At 39.9% G+C, this 20542-nt stretch overlaps 1 long non-coding RNA gene across 1 annotated transcript; it reads right to left on the minus strand.

Moving 5' to 3' along the window:
- Nucleotides 1-230: 230 nt before the first annotated feature.
- Nucleotides 231-20249, minus strand: LOC149917106 (uncharacterized). Its single transcript, XR_016468589.1, has 4 exons — nt 20173-20249; nt 16845-16891; nt 10531-10703; nt 231-411 (listed from the first exon to the last, which is right to left on the minus strand). It is a non-coding gene; the product is annotated as an uncharacterized LOC149917106 (long non-coding RNA).
- Nucleotides 20250-20542: the final 293 nt, after the last annotated feature.

Genomic DNA, 20542 nt, shown 5'->3' on the forward strand with positions numbered 1-20542 from the left:
TGTCAGGCAGTTCTGATCCAGCTGCCCAGCTGCAGACCTTTGAGTACCCACTGACATACAAGGCACCATACCAATCTACTGCCTATGTGCACTAATGGGAAATTAGCACAAAGCAGCCAATGTGCTGTAAGCTCACATCACTGCTGCGTGCTGACTTCCTTGCAGAAGCCTTTGCAGGATGAAAACAGGAGGTTAGGAGGGAGGTACAATGGCACAGGCAGGAGGAACAACAGTGTGCATATAGTGTAAGTGATAGCCGGGGAGAAGAGAAGCCAATGCAAATCTTTGTTCACTTTGCTAAAGAGGTCACTTGTGGGGCTTTCTCCGAAGAGGCTCGGTTTTGTTTTCAGCTGGTGTTCATGGCTGTGCGGTAGCTGCAAGGCAACGTGATTCCTTAGGGCTTGTGGGCATCTGAAAAAGGAAAACAAACAAGGCAGTGGCATCTTGTTGTGCCCCCTCCCTGTGTGACTCAGCTGGTCCCAGCTGGCATCGCCTATCCCCTTCCCTCAACAGAGCACTGAGGACCTAATGCCAAACTGATAACTTCATTCTCTGCAGCAGAACTTGTAGCAAATGGGCTCTAAACGCCTCTTATTTACAGTTCGTAGAATAGGGAAAGTAAGTTGAAAGGAACCCTCAAAAGTCATCTCATCCAACTGCCAGGTCACTTCAGGACTAACGTCTATGCATAAAATACGCTGTACTAGATTCTCTCATTACCTTCAGTGTGCTTTGGATCTGGTCCGTCTTGCAAATATATTGCAATGTATTTCACCTTAATAAATATATAAATCTATTAATCACATGATGTACAGTTTCACAGAATCACAGAATGGCCAGGGTTGGAAGGGACCTCAAGGATCACGAATCTCCAACCCCCCTGCCACATGCAAGGCCACCAATCTCCACATTTAATACTAGACCAGGCTGCCCAGGGCTCCATCCAACCTGGCCTTGAACACTTCCAGGGATGGGGCATCCACAACCCCTCCGGGCAGCCTGTTCCAGCAAATATTTACAGTTTGGGGAACTGTAAATATATAATCCCAGTCATACAACTCTTCAGAGCAAACACCATGCCATAACTTGCCAGCAGACAGAAAAAAAATCTGTGGGTACCTACAGCATACAGGACAACAATGTTAATTACAGAACTGCATAACATAAAAACACTTCAGTCTTTACAGGAAATAGTTATTGTATTTCATGTATTACACTATAGTTTAAAAAACATTGCCTGAAGTCACATTAGAGAGAGACAGAAATGAAATCACATTTAAATATTGAATTTGAAGACATGGCTAAATAACCAAAATGGCTATTTGTCATCCAGTACAAAGTCTTGAATCTCAATTGCAAAGCTCATTATTATTTGCTAGGAAGAACTTTTGAGATACAGCAAGTCCTTGATGTTTCTTATTCCCAGATTTAATGGGGGGTGGAGCTGGTCCTGTTTCCCTCCACCTCAGTTAGGTATCATTTTACATCCTGTTGTGCCTATTAGTTGGGCTTCTGCTGTAAGTATGAGCGTCCTCAACCTCTGCTGTCTTCCACCATTGTGGTCAGAGAAGCAAGATCAGTGCCTTATTATGGAGCTGATCCAGCAATCAGCTGATGTCAGTGGAGAGGCACCCACTGATTTCAGCAGAGTTCGGATTCCCCCCACATTACAGGCACGTTGGGTTGCATTCTGCACACATGTGAATCTCAAGCCTGTATGTTATTAGATAAGGTCTGCTTTCAGTGCACTGCCAGATGCACTGCTCTCTTCTCCCCTCCGTGTACTCAGCAGATAAAAGATCCAACTGCAAAGAGCTGCTCACTTCAGAACTCAAGTCTGAACTTCATCAAACGCAACAGTTCACTGTGGGGGCTGAGTTTGGGATCCTGCTGCATATAGGAAGCAGCTGGGAAGTTTGGATTTGTGTCTCAAATTCATCAGAACACAATGGGTCCTGACATGAAGGCCATTTGCAGCATGGGCTGCTTAGTAGCAAAATCTGCCATTTCTTCAAAGCAGAATAATTTGTAGGTGCTCTGCTATTCTCACACCTATTATGCTCATAGCTAATCTGAGAAGCGGAGAATTCAGCTGAAGATCTCTTTGTGGCTTCAGAGCAAAATCAAAGCTCTGTGTCAGTTCCCCAGGAGCTGAGCCCTATCCCACAGCCCCCAGCTTTTATTCCTCATTCAGCCTGTGACACGTGAAGCAAAACACAGGCAAAAGCAGCATGAGGCACACCGGGCAGAGCATCACTCTGCCTGACCTGAGTTGTCTGATGAGACAGTCACAAAGGCACTTTAACCTTTGGTCCCTTTAAGGAAGTACATTTTTGCTATTCTGACACAGAAGCAAGCATAAGCTCTGAAATTAATCATATATACACCAAATGTGACACTGTCCACGTGAGAAGTGTGGTCAGTCTTTGAACTCATAACAGAGAACGGAGTGTTAAAACAACAGAGGCACTCATAGCAGCTTGGGAACTCCAGCATAATTTAGTCTGAAGTTATTCACAAACATTATCAATATTTCTGAGTTTACACTCGCACCTTTGACTGTTGACATAAAGCATCTAGTCTGGTTCATGCTACTGGTAATGTTTACACTTTGGAATCTATTATGCATAGAAAAATTAGGGATTATCTTTGACCTCGGTCCTACATATTTTTATGCAAAACTAAATAATAGGGTTATTTATTCATTTAATCAATTCCACATATTTGCCATAAGCAGGCCTGCTTTCTTCTGAGGTCAGGATCAACATTGTACCGTACTTCTGGGAGGACGTATGGCTTGAGTATTAACACAGCCATCCCATGCTCTCATATCTTTTCTCAGGTTAGGAGCAGTGTATGGGTTAATCATCCCATGGCCACATCAAAAGGAAAGTCATTTCTGGGGTAGTCTAGACATGTTTAACTTTTAAATGGGGAGGACTGCATATTTGTTAGGAAGGAAAAAGGAAAACCACAACATGTTCTACACTTGAACATAAAGAAAGGATTTTAGGCACAAACGTGCCTGCAGGACCTCTTGCAGACAGCTGTAGGCTCCCTCTGACCACCAGTGCTCTGTGGCAAAAGCTACATAGAAGGTAACTATCACGTTGTAACTGCCAGGAGTGCAGGAGCAAGATGCAAGAGATCATCCTGACATATTTCAGAGCCCACAGTTTTAACCCTCATGCCCTCTGTTGTGCCATATGGTAGCATACCTACCCAGTACTGTCTCAGTTTACATTAAAGATCTTTGCAGAGCTAAAATTCTGCTTTTCCATGCACTTACATCTTCCCAAGCTGCACCCTACTACCACATTAATAGACCTGTTTATTTCAATGATATCTGCTTCAGAGGATGTCACCAGTAGCTTTAAAAATTAATGATTGCTAATGACCTGCAGTCCAAGAATCAGAAGCCTAGAGAACTTCATGAATATCCCAGGATAATGAATTAATTCTCTTTTTCACAATCTGTTTGGCACTGCTGGCAAAAGAGAAATGGAAAGGCAAAGACTGTTGAATACATTTATCCACTTAAATCTATCAGTAAGTGGCTTTAAGGAAAGGGAAAGCGTATTATTTCCTCTTAGATGAATAAGAGTAGGTTTGGTTTGACAAGAAGAGATGTCCTTTCTAATGAGGGATAGTGATCCTAGAAGTTAGTGCACTTACAACTTTGAATATCATACTAGGAGAAAAAAAAAATATCATTCATTCAATTCAGGCAAGTGAAGACTAACCAATGTAATTTACTGCACCTAAAAGTCATGCTGATGTTAGCATCTTAATCAAAAAAGCCATAATTTTGCTGTTAGCAAACGCATGAGTGAAAAAGCATTATGGCAGAGTGTGGGGGGAGGGACAGTTAACATAATGGATACCTGCCACAAGCAACTGGGACCCTGTGAGGATCATCAACATTTAATGGCTGCAGTAACTGTACCCTCTGTCAGCTGATGGAGACTATAGGAGCAGATGGAGCAAATGCTAACAAACACTGCGTACCGAGCGTAACAGGAGACCTGAGAGTTCATCGGGATTACGCTGTGGTTACACTAATTGCCAGGGTACCTGGAAGCTTTAACAAGCATGTTTTTTGCCCCTTTTCTCTTTTGACTAGCAGTTATACTATTTGTTTGGGTTTGAACACCTCCTCTTTTGATATGGAGGTAAGAGCACTCTTGCGGCCAACATCTGCACAACAGAAGGTCCCTTCATTCCTCCTTGGTGGGAGCTACATGTCAGCTCTGAGGCTCCTCTGCAGAGGTTGTAGAGCAGAAGTGAAAGGTAAGGTGTAAAAAAAGTCTTCAAATATGCATTTAGCAATGAACACGCTAGACTGGAGATTGTCTGAAGGAACTGGGAAACGTGGCTCGTCCAGAAAGAGAGAAGCCATAACCCTTAACAGAACCATTGTGCAAGTTTCCTGGTCATTGAGCTTCATTTAAAACAAAATGTCTCTTTTGATGGGGAAATCTTAGATTAAATTAAATTAAAGCTGTTCTACATTTTCTACCAATACGTTGCAGGTGGATACCGATTCCTACATACTGGAGATGCTCCCCTGAGGTCTGCAGGACAGTCACAGGCTGTTGTGTAGCAGAACAAATGCTGACAGCAAAATTACAGGAGGTGATGGAATAGCACAGAGGGGAGGGAGGGGAGAGCTCTGCTCCTTGCCATTTGTCCCCTGTGGCTACTCCAGAAACAAAGCAAAGAGCAGGTGCAAGAACCACGTCACAGTCCAAAGGCATTGTCCATAGTTACACACTTCTCAACCATCAGAAGAGGAAGTCTGAAAATCAGAATGGACTCAAGGGAAAAATAAAATAGAAATTTCAAGGAAAATATATCTCTCCTAGGCTGGGTAACTGATGCAGATGGATAGTCACCAATAAAATCTATCGCTATGTAATAGGGAAGTTTCAACTTATAGCTTCGAAGACTGAATGTTGTATTTCTTCTTCTCCTGGTCTCTGCTAGAAGATTCAGTTTTTCACCCTGCAAAGACTGGATTGTGTTTATCAGAAGAGAAAGGCTCTAGGTCTCAATGTGAGCAGTCAAACTTCTAAATGTAACTTTGTTTTTAACTAAGGAGAAAATAAAGCTGGGCTGGTAATGAAGTGAAAATAAAACCCAACATTTAGTTTAGAGAGTCACCATCTGTAAAAACAGGTAATTCCATGATGTTAAGTCCTTGGAGGGTTATTCAAAATAATGGAGTCTCAATCCATTTTTCAGATTAGGAATTTAGGAACAGGTTCCACTTTTTCTGTCTGCTCACACAGTCCACGAAATGATTTGTGCGTGCATGATTCATCAAACAAATATTCCAGTGCTTTTACAATAACAAGTAGACTACAGCAATGGATGTACCTCTACCAGTCAGACCAGCACATGACACTCGTGTTTACTAGAGCATGCTGTATGAGACAAATTCTGTCTTTTACAAAAAACAGCAAACCTAAGTGGCATTTTTGGAGTTACCTTTCCATGCTAAATTAGCCAAAGTTAATGAATGTATTTCCATTGATGCACAGTAAGATTTTTTAAAACACCCAGGAGTCTTCAGACTGATATGATATTATGCTTGTTCTGGTTTTAATATTATTGTTTCTGTCTCATTCTAGGTTACTCTCCAGTGTTTATTATTAATTCAAATTCTCACTATTAAAGAGAAGATATTATCCATATGGTTGACGTGCTGCTCTGTATGTTCATAAGTTCTCCAACGTTTTGATTAACACTGACAGAAAACCCTTTGAAAACATATGGCCCTATATACATCCTGTCATTTCAAATAATAGGATACATTCTTCAGTGCATTTTCTTAAGAGGATGAATTCAGTCATATTTTAGAAACATGCTAATACTTTGCTAATTAGTGCTTTGAGGTCAGGGGAAAAGAAAAGACTGAAGGAAAATAAACTTTTCCTTGAGCAGACACCATGAGCACTGTAGATAATTTGTGCAATAGAAAAACGTGATATCTATGAGTAATGGTCTCTATATACAGCCAGATTTCTTAAACCAATTAGCTTCTGGCATATTCCTGAAGATATTCTTGCTCTATTTGATATGCCAGACCCTTCCAGCTTTAGCATGAAGACTGATTTCGATGCTCGTTTCACTGATTAGGTCAGTATTTTGTTTCTGGTCTTGAATTCCTGTATTTATACAAATTCTTTCCCTTTTCTAACACCTTTGGGAAATGCCAGGATCCCAGCACTCTTCTCCCTCACACAGGCTGATCTGACACCAAACCTAGTGGAGCTATTTCTGCCCTAAATTCACATTGGCTTATGTAGTAATCTGCCACTTTTACAAGTTAGAATTTGTCACCAAAGATCATTTCCACCTTTTCTGCTCTGTTGGGCACTCAGTCCATTGTTTGCACTACAACTGTGGAAGCTCTCACCTCCATGCTTTCTTTTAACCACCTCTTTCCTCACATAGCTGCTTTTGCTACCATTATCACTCTAGCTCCTCATTAGTTCACAGAGAAGCTGCTCAGACACAGATTCTTTAGTACAAAAATTGAGAATGTGACTGTGGAAGTATAAGTCACTCAATCTAAATGCATAATAACCAGAATATTTTTAAGAGGCTACATCAATATGGACCTTTGTAGAGCTGAACATTTTCATATAACATACATGTTCAAAATACACTCAAGTTCTTTCTCCTGAAAGACATTCTTAATGCTGATAGATGCATAATGTTGAAATTGCAAAATTGCTCTCATAATGATTTCAGGTAGCACCATTTTCTGTTTTTTACTTTCTCCCTCTCTTCTATGAAGAAAACCCAAAGATGTACAACCTGATTCTGAAAGAAATTCAAAAAGAACTAGATATATATATTTTTTTCTTTTTCATCTTCTCCCCCTCCATTTGCTCCTGTTCTTTTTCCCTTGAGAAAAGTCCTGTCTGGACTACATCAGTGAAATATTTCTAGGCAAAAAGCCATTAGTCCTTACAAAACTCCATATCTGAATATTATTATAGATAAGTTTCTCCAAGTCCATCAAATTTCTCTTTTCTTAACTCCTCTCAAAGAGAGTATCAAGTAAAATTCTTGGTCTGTAGGGAGGCAGGAGAAGCCCAGTGCATCTGAGAGGCATGGAAAGTTGCAGGATGAGGTTATTGACACTCCCACTCCATGCAGAGCTTGTCTCTGGAAGGACCATCAAGACAAAGGGAATAATAATAAGATAATAATAATAAGAAGAAGATAATAATAATAACATAATAATAAATAAGATTCAAAATATGCATACATTCCATTGCAGTTGTAAAGCATGTTTTTTTTTTTTACTTTTCCTTATTCTATAATGCACGTGAATAACATCTGTGTGAACAAAGACACCCAACCAAGCACCTTTCAGAAACTGGAACATCATCTTGCATATGTAGTATTCTTTTGGGAAGGTAATGGGAAAATGAATGAAACATTTCTAATAGAGGTTAGCAGTGTGCTTCAGAGCTCATCTGAAACAAACAGGAAGGCAACATCACAACAAGATTAGTACAAGAACAAGGTCAGAATGCCCCAGCACTGATGGAAAATCACAATTCAAACAATCAGAAGCATATTGATGCTCATGTTGCCAAAATTCTGTGTGCCTTATGGTGGAAAACTTTCGCCCTCCTCAGCTGATACATTGAAAAGCATAACAAATTTTGTTTCCTTGTGGTCAAGTCAGATAAAATACGATCTTTTACACTTTGCTTTACGACAATACTTTGTGCTCACCTTTTCAGAACTGCCCAAGATCCCTGCCTTGCTTTCTCTGAACCTGAGAGACTGAGTGCCGTCACACCAGCGACGTACAACAGCCTTCCACGTTGCTACTCACTGCTAACAAAACTGTGCCTGTGCTATGCTGTTTATCTCATGATACTCCTTAAATTACAATACTGTGATTTTACTTTTTAGCTTTGGTTTTACATTATTTAAACTCCTGCACATGATACTGAAAACTTGAAGACTGTTATCAGTTTAGGAAAAGGGTATTAAATGGAAGAGATTAAGCTTTTGGCCTGAGTCCAGCAAGCACTTAAATGCTTGAGTAACTTTACTCCCATGAGTAGTGTCTTTGAAGCCAATGGGACCAGTCATGCACGGAGGAGCAATGCTTGTACAGACATTGGTGGGAGCTGGCAGTGCTGCACGAGGTTCAGAATGGGGGCCTGTGCTTAGTTACGTGTGCATGCCCAAATTCATAACTCAGGAACGTACTACACATGCTCACTACACTTTTTCTAACTATCACAACTTTATTGCTACATTTTCTCTTCCAAGTCTAGGAGACGTTCCTGTTTTTTTGTTTTTTTTTTTTCTTTCTTACCTGTATGCCAGATTTAGAGAATCAGGATGCAGTTTTTTGGCGTTAAATAAATAAATAATAAAAAATAATGTTTCAAAAACACAAGAATACTTATTTCATTATAAGAAGTGGGTCCTGGAAATGCCTAGCCCAGTTTTCTTCAGACTATCAGAAAAAGGGAAATGATCCTAAAAAGTGAGCTGAAACGACTGTCCTTCCCCCACAGAAGCATCACCAGCTTTTCTACACCCTCGTCTTTCCTGTCACAGAATTAGCTAATGTTTCCACCATTTACATCTAATGTGAAAGACACTATTAATCTCTGCACAAACTTATCAGAGGAAAATAAGACCACGAGATATCTGAACTAAAACGTCTGAGGCCTGATCTAATTCAGCGTAACGTACTGTAAGCAGAAAAAACCCTACTACCAATGCACATGGTAGCAATGATGAGAAAGGTCACGCAGACATCTAAAATCTTACTGTTCTCCCCCTGGGGACTCGTGGAAAACTTCCTGCTTAGAACTTATCATCTTATGCAATAGGGCATCATCTACAGCTCACGCCGTTGGGGCTTTGCAGAGTTAAACAGGAAAAAGTGGTAGGTTGGCCCTATCGTAGTGTCTCTCTCGCAGTGCAGTAATACATTGCAGTGCAGTTTATTTGTTTTGTTTCTTGTTTTTAAATCCGCTTGTAAAGTTGCCTAGTTAATTCCTATAGAAACTTGCTAAAAAGGAAACTCTATTTGCACAGACCGCTAAGCAGATTTTCCTTTGCCAATATATATTTGCAAGATGGAGTGGTCTTATATCTAGCTGGCTAGAATAAGGAGAAGAAAAAACAAAATGCCTACAAAACTTATTTCTGAGGATGATCAAGCTCCCTGCTATGGATCGCAGAGCCTAATTGGCCAGATATTTGTTTCCTAGCTATTAATGCCTGCTGAATGTTTTAAGCCCATAGTAATTCAATATTCAGGCCAAGTCTAAAATAAACCTTTTACTTTTTTTTTCCCCTTCTGATTATTTTCATTAAAGATATTTTTGTCTTCAATCTTTCATTTCAATCTTGGCCTTTCAAAAGGCCATCTTCAACTTTAAAAGCAGTCTTAATTACTAGACAGTTTGTCTCCTACTTGGCAACATAATACAAGATGTGGAAACTGAATGCAGGGTCCAATAAACTCATAGCACTGTCCTGGAGAGGCAATAGGGTGCTGTATGCAGTTAGAAGGAGGAAACAATTAGTATTATGGCCCATTAACAGATTATCACTCCCAGTCCTTCAGGTGTAAAAGTGCTAGCACAAATTGTCAAACTGGTGACTAAGGACAGAAATGTACTGACTAGTTTTCAAACAGAAACCAACAGATTTAGTGCTTCACTCTGATAAAGTTCATAGGATTTTGAAGGATTTTGGTTTTGTTTGAATAACTCTGGGGTGAATGAGCTGCATACCTCTATCTGCATCTTTAGAGCAACTCTGCCTTTAGGAGGGGAGCGGGGAGGGATCCTTTTCATTAGCTCTTGTGATAAAACGAAGGAATGTAAAACAATGTAATTCTGTCATTGGGGAATAACATAAAACCATTACCACAATTTGAGTCCTACGGTAAGCTTTAAAAAGATCCGTGGAACAGCAGTTTTAGGTGTTATGGACCAGGTCCTATTTGTAGAATGATTACACGATTTCATCATCAAGGAAAAAAAATCCTGAAGATGAATCATTTCAAGGAAAACGGAGGATGGGGGATTTAAAAAAACAAAACAAAGCAATATAGATGGAAAGAAAACCTATAAGCGAGGAAGAACTGAAAGCAGCGGATGTAAAAGCAGTAACATCTTCCTTCCCTCCTGAAATGCACTGATATTATAAATGGGATGGGGATGTAGCTCTGCTGTGTCACTGGCTTTTGTTCTCAGGTTGGATAATAGGAAGAGTGGCAATGCATTGGCAAGGGCTGCCCAGAGAAGTGGGGAAGTCACCATCCCTGGAGGTGCTCCAGAACTGCAGGGATCTGGCACTGTGGGCAGTGGGCTTGGTGGGGGTGGGCTGGGGTTGGACATGGTAATCTTAGTCATCTTTTCCAACCTTTCTATGTTTCTATATGTTTCTATGCCTTACTCTAGGAAGAAAAAGGCAGCTATCAGCAACCCAAGTAGAATTCCTTCTTTAACACAACTATTGAGCACATACCTCATTTGAGGGATGCCAGAACCCCATTGTGGCACAGACTTCTCAAAAGCACAAGGTCTTCCATGCCTGTAACACTCCTGGCTGTGAAACACCCCTAAAAATGTCACTGAAAACTTCTTCACTCCTCTTCCTGGTCCAGCTGGACAGTAGACTTTTTTTCTGTATCCACCTCCCTACGTAGGAAGAAGAAAATAAGGCATCAAATAATCAGCAAAGTCATCAGGTTGGATGTGCTATAGAGCAGAGGACAATGATTATACATATGCAGCTTTGCAGGAGAACTTTGCCTTGCTTCACAGTCTTAAGATATTTATTTTCTCAGCCTACAGGATGATGGAGAAGTACATACATTGCAATGTGAAGCCTAATCTGGGTGAGAAAAGCTCTCATCATTTCCCAAAAATATAGTGGAAATTGAAATGTATTGTCTTATTTCATTCTCTGAGTTTAGCTGGCTTTGGGGATTTCGTGGTGGATTTAAACAAAGCTTTTATACTGGATGTTCTGTTCTTTAGAACATTAAGGTGTGACGGCAGCCATAAGCTACCAGGGTTCATACCTTTATTTCCAAGGAACAACATAAGACATCAGCGCAGCGATGCAAAAAGAGCATTTATGTGCCAGGTTTTGTCAAGGACCTCATGTGCATGTCCTGTTTATGTACTGCTCATGGATTTTTTTCTGTATTCTTCATGACACTGCTCATGTAGCCAGGGAGGAGGCAGGGAGAAGGGTGAAGATCTGTCTACATGCTCTGCTCCAAGCATCTAATTTACTTTCTGCTTGGCAGTCGTGCTCTTTATCTGCTCACTGAGGAGCTGTGCTGCTCCAAAGGGCAGCTCAGAGCAGCTGTACCATGTCTCTGATGTCAACTGCCCTCTGACTGACAGCTGTCAAGTGGTTTGTCACTAACACCAGCATGTCAGAAACACGCCCCACATCATTCGTGGAACAGAAAGCGTTCTGGGAGAGCAGTTTTAATGATGGAGCAAAGATTTGATTTGGCTTCTATGTTATGACCATGATAGTGTTAATCCTATAAAAATATAAAACATCCAGAATTTCTCTCTAATAATTGTAAACATTGCTTCCTTTGTCAACTTTTTGATTTATTGGAACTTATTATAGAGCTAGACTTTATTGTATTTGCTTATGATACCACAGTAATCTTTTCCCAGGCTTTCACTTTATTTTGTTACATTTATCTAGCAAGCCAGATTCACACTCCCACAGTAACCATATGGAGAAAAGCCACAAAAGCTGTTAAGTACATTTAATTACTGTTTTGATGAGCTCATATTTTAATTATGTTTATTGATTCTGTGTGTGTTGAAATAGTTTTAGCATTTCAAGAAAAAAAAAAAACTCGAATCAATATACTATAATTACTGGGCATTTTGTAATTTTTCTGTGTAATTAAAACTTTCGTATAATATTTTTAACACTTTTTACTAATCCTTCAGCTGTGGTTGGCTGCATTTCTTTCTGTGTTTAGGTGAGCTTTAGTTTTCATTCTACCACAATGCAAAGCGAAGTTCGGGGCTAAACATCATTTCTATCAAATGCTTTCTTTCTTTAGACCTTCCTAGGAAACCCAACATGTGTATGGTCTTTACTAATATGGTGCTGCTGATGGCACAGTGACTGTGGAGCAGTTATGACAACATCCATTGGTTAGCACTGCAGCAATAGATGGGTGGTTAAGACAGCTAAGAAAGATGTCTTCTGGCATAACTACATTTCCCTGCCCTGTTTATTTACAGAAGCAGATATTCTATCTAAAATACTAAAACATATTTTTTGACTTCAAAAACATCCATTGGCTTGTATTCAGGTAGAAAAACATTTAAAACTGCTTTGCATCGTTGTATCTAATTTACGTTTGGATGGATTTGAGCTTTTTGATGATTGAAAATGCTAATGAAGATAGGAAGGCAGAGGGACATGATTCCCTAGTGTCATAAATATCAAGCCCTTTTTATTAGGAAACAGGACAACTTTTACGTCATGGTGAAAGAAAATGACTTTGGACACAAATTCTGCCTGAAAACAGATGCAACCACACATTTGGTAGCAGAGTGGTGGGAAGCCAAGTAGACTGCCAAACTGCAGTATATCATGATGAAGAAAAGCATTTTCCTCCATGGGTTATCCCTCATGAGAGAAATAAAAAGGATATCTGCATGTAAGTAAATTAGATGTAACTGATTTGTAAATCCCAGGCTGCTCTTGGTCTTACACACTGCATGCCAGCTGACCTAGATGGAAGAGCCTGGTATGCAGGTCCTGTGGATAGGAAGAGAAGTTAGCAATGACAGCAGCAGCACTTCTGCCAGAGGGACCTGAACAGAGATACCGACATCTCAAAGTTGTGACTGAGTTTTGAAATTTCACATTTTTTTATGCGATGAAAATTCCATCTCCAAAATTAACCTTGAAGTTAATAAACATAAAATTGTGAGCTTCAGACCTTTCCTTTTTTTTTTTTTTTCCCCCCTGCATTTTTCAGTAGCACTAAAATCAAGAAGTAGTGTCAAATCATTTGACCAACAACTCAGTTTTCATTTATTTGTACCCATGCAAAAAAAAAAAGGCTGGGGGGGGGGGGGAGAGAGAGAATGACAAAACAAAATGAAAAAATCCAGTCAAATGTTTGTGTTTAAACATGCAGAAGCATCATTTTCACTCTTTTCAGTATACTTTTGAGTCTCTGACAAAATACTCTGTGCTCCTGGCAGTCAAACTGCATTTGTTACACGGAGAGCTATTCTTAAAGCGTTGCACTCTTGGTTCTCAGTCCCAATCTTAAATTACCAATGAGAAAGTAATATCTTTTCTGTGGAACTCATCTTAACTTGACCTCAGGCATACAATGTTAGGAGGGCTGGAAACTAGGTGCTGGCTGAGAAAAGAGAAAGGACTTCATCTATTTTAGTACTGTATATTACCTGAGGGTCACGAGATTACTGTGAGAAGGGGCAGAATGCACGACTCTGACAACAAAAAGAGATATCATGAGCTGAAAGAGAATATTTATGGGAAAAAAAAACATGATAGCAACAAGTAGAACTACCTGAAAGAAAAGTAGGAGGAATAGATAGGAAGAACACAAAAACAACACGTAACTGTTTGGAATGAGATAGGATTAGAGGAGGTTTGAGTGTCATCTTGACCCCTAGAGAACAGGCAGTGGAAGAAGAGACAGCAGTGAAATAGTGTGGAGGCACAGAGAAGCAGAAGGCCCATTTGTTTCTTTTCAGAGCACTTACCATGAGGGTGAACCTTGGCTTTGGGCAGCTGTCCTTGCTATGGACCCACAGGAGTTACCAGGAGCCAGAGCTGCCAAATTTGCAGTGGTTTCCATTAGCACCATGAAAGAGGAGGTCTGTCCTGAGCATCTTGGTGTTTGTAAAGGGACATCAGATTCAGCATTCCCAAAAGTTGATGGGAACCATCTCCTCTGATATCAGCAATATTTACATCAACCTCTAATGTATTTTTAGACAGCCTCATTTGTGACATTCATGATTCGTTATTCATTAAGAGAAAAATATCAAGGATAATAGAAATGGCTGCTCTGCTCTTTGGTCACATACATAATAGTTATTTGAGCAGTGTGCTACTTACCCATTGGGCTGGTAGAACTCCTTCAAAATGCTTTCTGTCTAAGGAGCAAAGACTCACTTACAAACTCTGTAACAGCACATAATGTAACTGACAGATCAAAGTGGTTCCTGCAGATACGCTGCAACTCCAGGCTACCATGTAAATAATTTTCAAGAGAGCAGCCACGTATCAGAAAATCTTTAGAACACTGGTAAATGTGTAAGTACAGCACATGTGTTTCTCAGTTCAGTAACTCAGCTGTTTCATCCATCTCTTCTGCTCAACATTCAGACCCTTGAGATTTTCTGCCCTGGCTCCAATTTGGCAGTTTCACACACTTAAAACTCATGTTCACGTAGGCTTTGTAAGCCAACAGTCAAAAATAAGATATTCATTTTTGCCTTTTTTTTTTTTTTTTTTTTTTAAATTGCATCTCTAATCAGAAAAAGAATTATATTTTTAAGAGAAACAGAATCAGGCCCTTTTCATTTTAATTAGTAGAATGGTTGCATCGAGGGGAAGTTATGAGATTCTGCCTATGGTCCCTGTCATTAGACCAAAATGAGATAAATAATACTGGTGAACCAATCATCTATGAGGACCATGAGATGACTGACCCACAGTTACATCAGAGAGGGCAATAAAAATTTTATTTGTCCTCTGATAACCCCCTCCTGATGTCAGTTACACCTATGCAATTAGGTAAGTGACAAACTGAACAGCTGCCAGAAGAGGAGTGGACTGGAAGATCCCCCTCACACCTGAGCTCCCCCTGGAGAACTGCACCCCGGGTACTTCTGCTGTCATCAAACAAATTTGCTGATTTAAACTTGGTGCTGCTGCAGATCATTTTTCTTCTTGCCTCTGAGCGAAGACTACAAATTTTGCTTTGTAAAAGATGGAGTCACAGGCAGGTTGAGTCTCATTATTTTAGCAAACGAGAGGTTAAGAATATTAACAAGATGTCAGCTTGGTTCTTTAGCAGGAGAACCTGTTGATTTGCTTGCTGAGTGCCTGCCAGTTGAGGGTCACTACTGGATCCTTTTTCCCTCCACTTGACTTATCCACTGAAAGCAGTCATGAGATGTTTAAAAAAAAGAAAGATGGGGAGAGAGAGAAAACAGCAAAGCCAAGTCTAATTATTGGAGATGATAGCAACAGGGAGTGAAAGATACTTCTTTAAGGTCTCACATATGGATGAATCCGTAAACCACAGACAGAAGAGAACATTTTGCCAAAGCTGCTGAATTCTTTTTGACGCTGGATTCTGTCCAAAACAGATTCTCTTGTTCATATTGATGCCTCTAAACACAGACAAAACAACACCGACCAAAAACACCCCAACATTAAAATTACAGGGCACAACCTCTGCTCCATCAAATTCCATCCAAACTTAGGAGGACAAGAATGGTGAAAGAGCAGCGTTAGGATTTCAGTCTCCTCCGTGGGAGATTTATCTTCCCTGATATATGCAATGCCTTGAAAAACTCACATGCAGAAGTGTAAAGGCTTTTACCTTCACAAGAATTGTGTAAAAGTAAGGAGAATTTGAAACAGAACAAGAGCTAGGGGTGATGTGGTTGGATGTGTTTGCTACCTGCAAACACCTTGCAAGCAGACAGGCTGGCACAAATAGCTGCTGCCTTTACCTGGAGGTCGTTTTGCTGCGTACCTCTCCTCCATCTCCCAGCCACTCAGACTGGGTCGTGGGGGAAGGGGAAATCAGAGTGTTCTTGATTATAGGGAGAAATCAGAGAGGTTACAAAGTTTCACTTAGCTTTAGATTAGTCTAAATTAAACAGAATGGCCTGGTGAGGGGTCTCAGCCTGTGGGGCAACCTGATAGTGAAGCTAGAATCACAGTCTATCTATGTTCTAAATTGATGGCAATGAAAATAATACTCCCCAGACACAAAAGTACACTTGTTTTCAGATTAATGCATCCTGAATGTGAGCTTTTCATCTCCTTTCTGAATGAGTTAACGTGTGCTCGTTCACCTTGGCCAGAAAGTGAACTGCAGTTTCATTATTTGAAAACGCATTTGTGCTGAAGTCCATCAGGCCAGAAGCTCGGGAAGATGAAAACAGCTTTCCACAGGCTCTCATTTTGGGAAAAGCCATCCAGCCTGGGATGCCAAATGCATGCCCAATGCGCTCCTCCATCTGCATGGTGTATTTGAGCTGTAATTGAAACAGCCAATAGCTAGCTGTGCTCAGGCCTGGTCTGAGGATCTCCAGTGGCTCTCTGCAAGGACAGATGATGCGTTTGAAAAACAATTCGTAGCACAACTTGAGGAGCTGTGAGTGCAGCCACCTCATGCGAGCATTGCAATTTCCCCCCTAGAGAAGAGCGTTGCTGCCACTGTGCCATAGTGCCAGGTCCTGCCCTTATATCAGTTAATTCCTGCAGAGCACTGTTAATCAACTTGTGTAGTGGAAAATGCTTTTAGAAATGTTCTAGCTTCATTTTCATGCTTTCTAAATTGCTGCTAGTACAGAACTAAATTACTTCTGGAATAACGCAGCAACAAACTGTTGAGTAGTTTCAGATATTGTCTTTTCAATAGCACAACGCTATTGAATTTTTTCTCACCTCTTTCTGGATTGAAGGCATAAGATAAAAGATAGTTATAAAATACATCTGTCAAGATAAACTAGAAACTATTCTGCTTTCTGCAACTAGGAGAAAAATTAATCTAATTTACGCACGTTCTGCCGCAGTTAGCTTCAGTTCCACTTATTCTTTCAATAAAAAGCTGAAAGAAAAAAAAAAAAAGTTGGATTGAAAGACAGAACATCATTATCAGTTCATTCCAAAAGATACATTTTGATACTGTCAAAACATTTTCAGATGTTCTGGCTGGCAATGCTTGACTTGTAAAGTACTTCAGTTCTGACAGACGGTGTGTTCTTATGTCTCGGGCATGATTTCATCTAAGTTCCTCCAGTCTGCACTCATTTTATATTTCTTGTGAACAGCAGAATACCCAGACTTACAGGACTTACAACTGCTGTTGTAACTGTTTGCAAACTTCCTAAGCACAACTGATGCCAACACCATTCAATCAGAAGCTCCATGCTTGGCTGAGTTCATTCATATATATAGATCAAATCTGCTTTATCCAAGCAGTAGTTTGTTATCTCCCTGCTCTCTGTGTGCACTAAGAGCACTAATTTCATGTATTCAATATGAAAGAAAAGCACCAGGACTGCTTGTTGTAGAGTTCCTGACAAATTGCAGCGGGTTCATTGAATCCTGCCTTCCTGAAATGCTCTTCATTCTCTCATGCTGATGCTACAGATGCAGTTCCTGGACATGGGATATTGCTGTGCACTCATAACCATCATCTTCCTAGTTCCACAATTTGTTGTGGATACCTATGGATTTAAAAACAAATACTATGATTTTGTAAACTCAAAGACTTGCTTGGAAGAAAGTTGTTAGATGATCATGGCTTTTTTTTTTTTTCCATGACACATACTGAGAAAAAAAGCTCTATCTCAGCTATGGAATTCCCCCTCATAGGGTTGCATTGCTGTTCAATCCAGGAACACCAGTGTCTGAGTTTTCATCAGTGAAAGCCCTGGCTGGAAACAAGCACATTTTGCTACAGGACAGGAAAATAAAGGCACAATTCAAATTCCTTTGCTGGAAAATCATAGAATATCATAACTCAAGATCACAAACTCTTCACAAATATATGAGCGGAGGATGTTTTAAGAGGTTTCTGTGAACTATTAGTCTATTGTGGTCTGTTTAGTGATTGCTCACATCATAGGGTACATCTCATAGTTGTCTTGAAAAGCCTGGAAAACAGTCACGAATATTTTTAAGCGTCCATAAACAGAATGGATCCAAAATTATCTTAATAAAAGCAATTTATTCAAGGACTAAAATATCTAGAATGGGGTACTTGCAATGTAGCAGCCATGTAAAACATCAGATTCAAGGTCGCCTTGGCACAATTCTCATTTGGCAGGTCAGTTTTGACACTCACATACCGGTAATTTCTTTCTTCTTCTGTTTCATGTCACCAAAGCCCTCTGATCAGAGCATACAGTCATATCCAAAACCAAACAACCTCCCCCAGAAATCGAGATCGAAACAACAAGGCAGGTATCACTTCAGAAGTATTTTATGCTGTATCTTAGGAAGATGTATGCAGGTATATAAGAGTTTCCTTCTTTCCATGGGATTTTCTTCCCCTTTCCAACTTGTGACCTGGTGAACCACTGTTATCTAAATGTTCTTATCCAGTTAGATTTTTAATTTTTAAATTTTTAACTTTATCAATGCTTAAAAATAAAATTACAATCACAAATAAAAACGTTAAGGCATTTGAACTCACCAGAGCTTCGGAATGCTGGTTAAATTTTAAAATCTAACAGGTTAAACACAAATCACCATTCTACTTGCCAAGTACTTTAAAGAAGTTTTAGAATGTAGGAGCACTGTAGAATTACACATTCATTCCTTAAAGTGAGAATATAAATTTCCCAATCTAATAGCTATTTGGCTGAGCTAATATTGAAACGGTTAATAGCATTTAAACAAAAAACGTTCAGATTTCTTTAAAAGCAGTACTCTGATCATAAGATTTAAATTACCGTATTCATTAGAGAAAACCTGTGTTAGGAGTGAAACTCTAACATTGTAGTGAACCAAATTGACACACAGAAATATATTTGCCTTAATAAAAAGATAGATGCTAATGTGAGATTTATTAGCGCACTGAAATGTTCTGTGCAGGGCTATTGTATTTTTCCCCAGAGCTCGCTGTCATTTAACTTTCTACCTTTTCCTATTAAAAAGACAACCAGCATTTTGAAAGAACAAATTAAACCTTTGTTTCAAAACACGACGGGCAGAACGGCCGCGCATCTTCGTTTTCACTCTAAACATAAATGAAAACACAAATGTTTATTCTCAGGCCTGCAGACCAAAGCATCTAATTGATCCACTTGGGAGACGGGGGCCGAATAAAGGGCCATTATGCTGTGATGAGATACGCAATTGCCTTGAACTTGCCAGGAGTTCAGGTGCGGGGATATCTGTAGCCGAACGCTCGCAGGAATGCCGCTGTCTGCGCTGCCGCTCATGCATCTGCCTCGTGCAGCCCTTGTAGGCACCGGCTCCATTTCACCGGAATAACTTCGCTATTCATGAACAATGAGGTTCAAATTGTACTTTTCCTTAACACAACATTAACTCTCAAAGAGCTGGAAATTCAGTATTCTGTTCCCTGAGCTTAGATTCCCAATCAGTCACTGAGAACATTATATGAGCAGTAATCCCATTAAATATATCGTCTTGCAAATATCTAAATCCAGTTAATTAACTTGTATTGCAAAAGAACTCCAAGATATAGTTTTCAGCGAGCAAACTTACATTTTAGTTTTCTAATTATGTCAGGAGGAAGTTTAATATCTCCTTTTTATATAAAAATTAAAGTCAAATTACCTAAAAATCTACAAGCATCAGCAGAACAGGTGTTCTAGACATACAGAATTAAAAAAAACACTATAAAAAAAGAGTTATTTATTAAGCTCTTATCTTGCAGAGAGATTACACACAATACAGGCCCCCTAAATGTGGAAAAAGAGGAACATTATCTGAAGAAAGTCGTAGGATGTGTTCCACTCACTGACTAAACAGGAACAGACGACTGGACAGATAATAAGTGCTGTCATTTTGTAGCCCAGGAAGAAGGCAGTGTCACAGATTCTCCACCTGGAAATCAGTTTATAAAGGTGAGCAGTGGTGAGAAGGAGGGACAGACGGGGAAGGAGAAAAAATATCACAGAAATTACTTCGCAGCCCAAAACAATACAGAAAAAGTGGATTAAAGAGAGATTTCCAGGAGGTACGATCTGAGATTTTTACCCATTATTATACGTGATGTTAGCTGAAACATTTTTCCACCAAAGAATCTACCTAAACTGCAAAGTTATGTTTTCAGGTTATTTCACGTCACAAACGTATGAAAACCAAAGCCAACCAAAGACCTTCTCAGGGTGCTTATCCTAAAGTACTCACCTGGGATTTCCTCTCCACATCCAGAGGTGGGTGTGCACCAGGACAGCTCTTTCATGCTTGAATTCCCTCGGTGGGCAGTGAAGGGGAGGAGCAGAGCAGAGCAAAGTCCACGCACGTCTTCTGGGTGCATTGTGGAGGAGGGATCGTGTAGGGATATGCAAGTGTAAAATGGCCAGGGCTGCACGTAACCATTTGTTTTTCTTTCAAAAGGCATAAATAGTAGTCGGTTAGGTAAAACATTCAAAAATTCTTGAAGAATTGACACAACTCCAAGAAAAAAGCTGATTCTAAAAGGCTTTCACAAAGCACTATTTGCTACTATGCAAAAACGAGTAACGCGGCCTGAGCACTTTGTCTTCCAGAACTTTAT

Source organism: Phasianus colchicus, chromosome 8, assembly GCF_987193195.1.
Source record: "Phasianus colchicus chromosome 8, bPhaCol1.hap1.1, whole genome shotgun sequence".
In the NCBI taxonomy this organism is placed as follows: Eukaryota; Metazoa; Chordata; class Aves; order Galliformes; family Phasianidae; genus Phasianus; species Phasianus colchicus.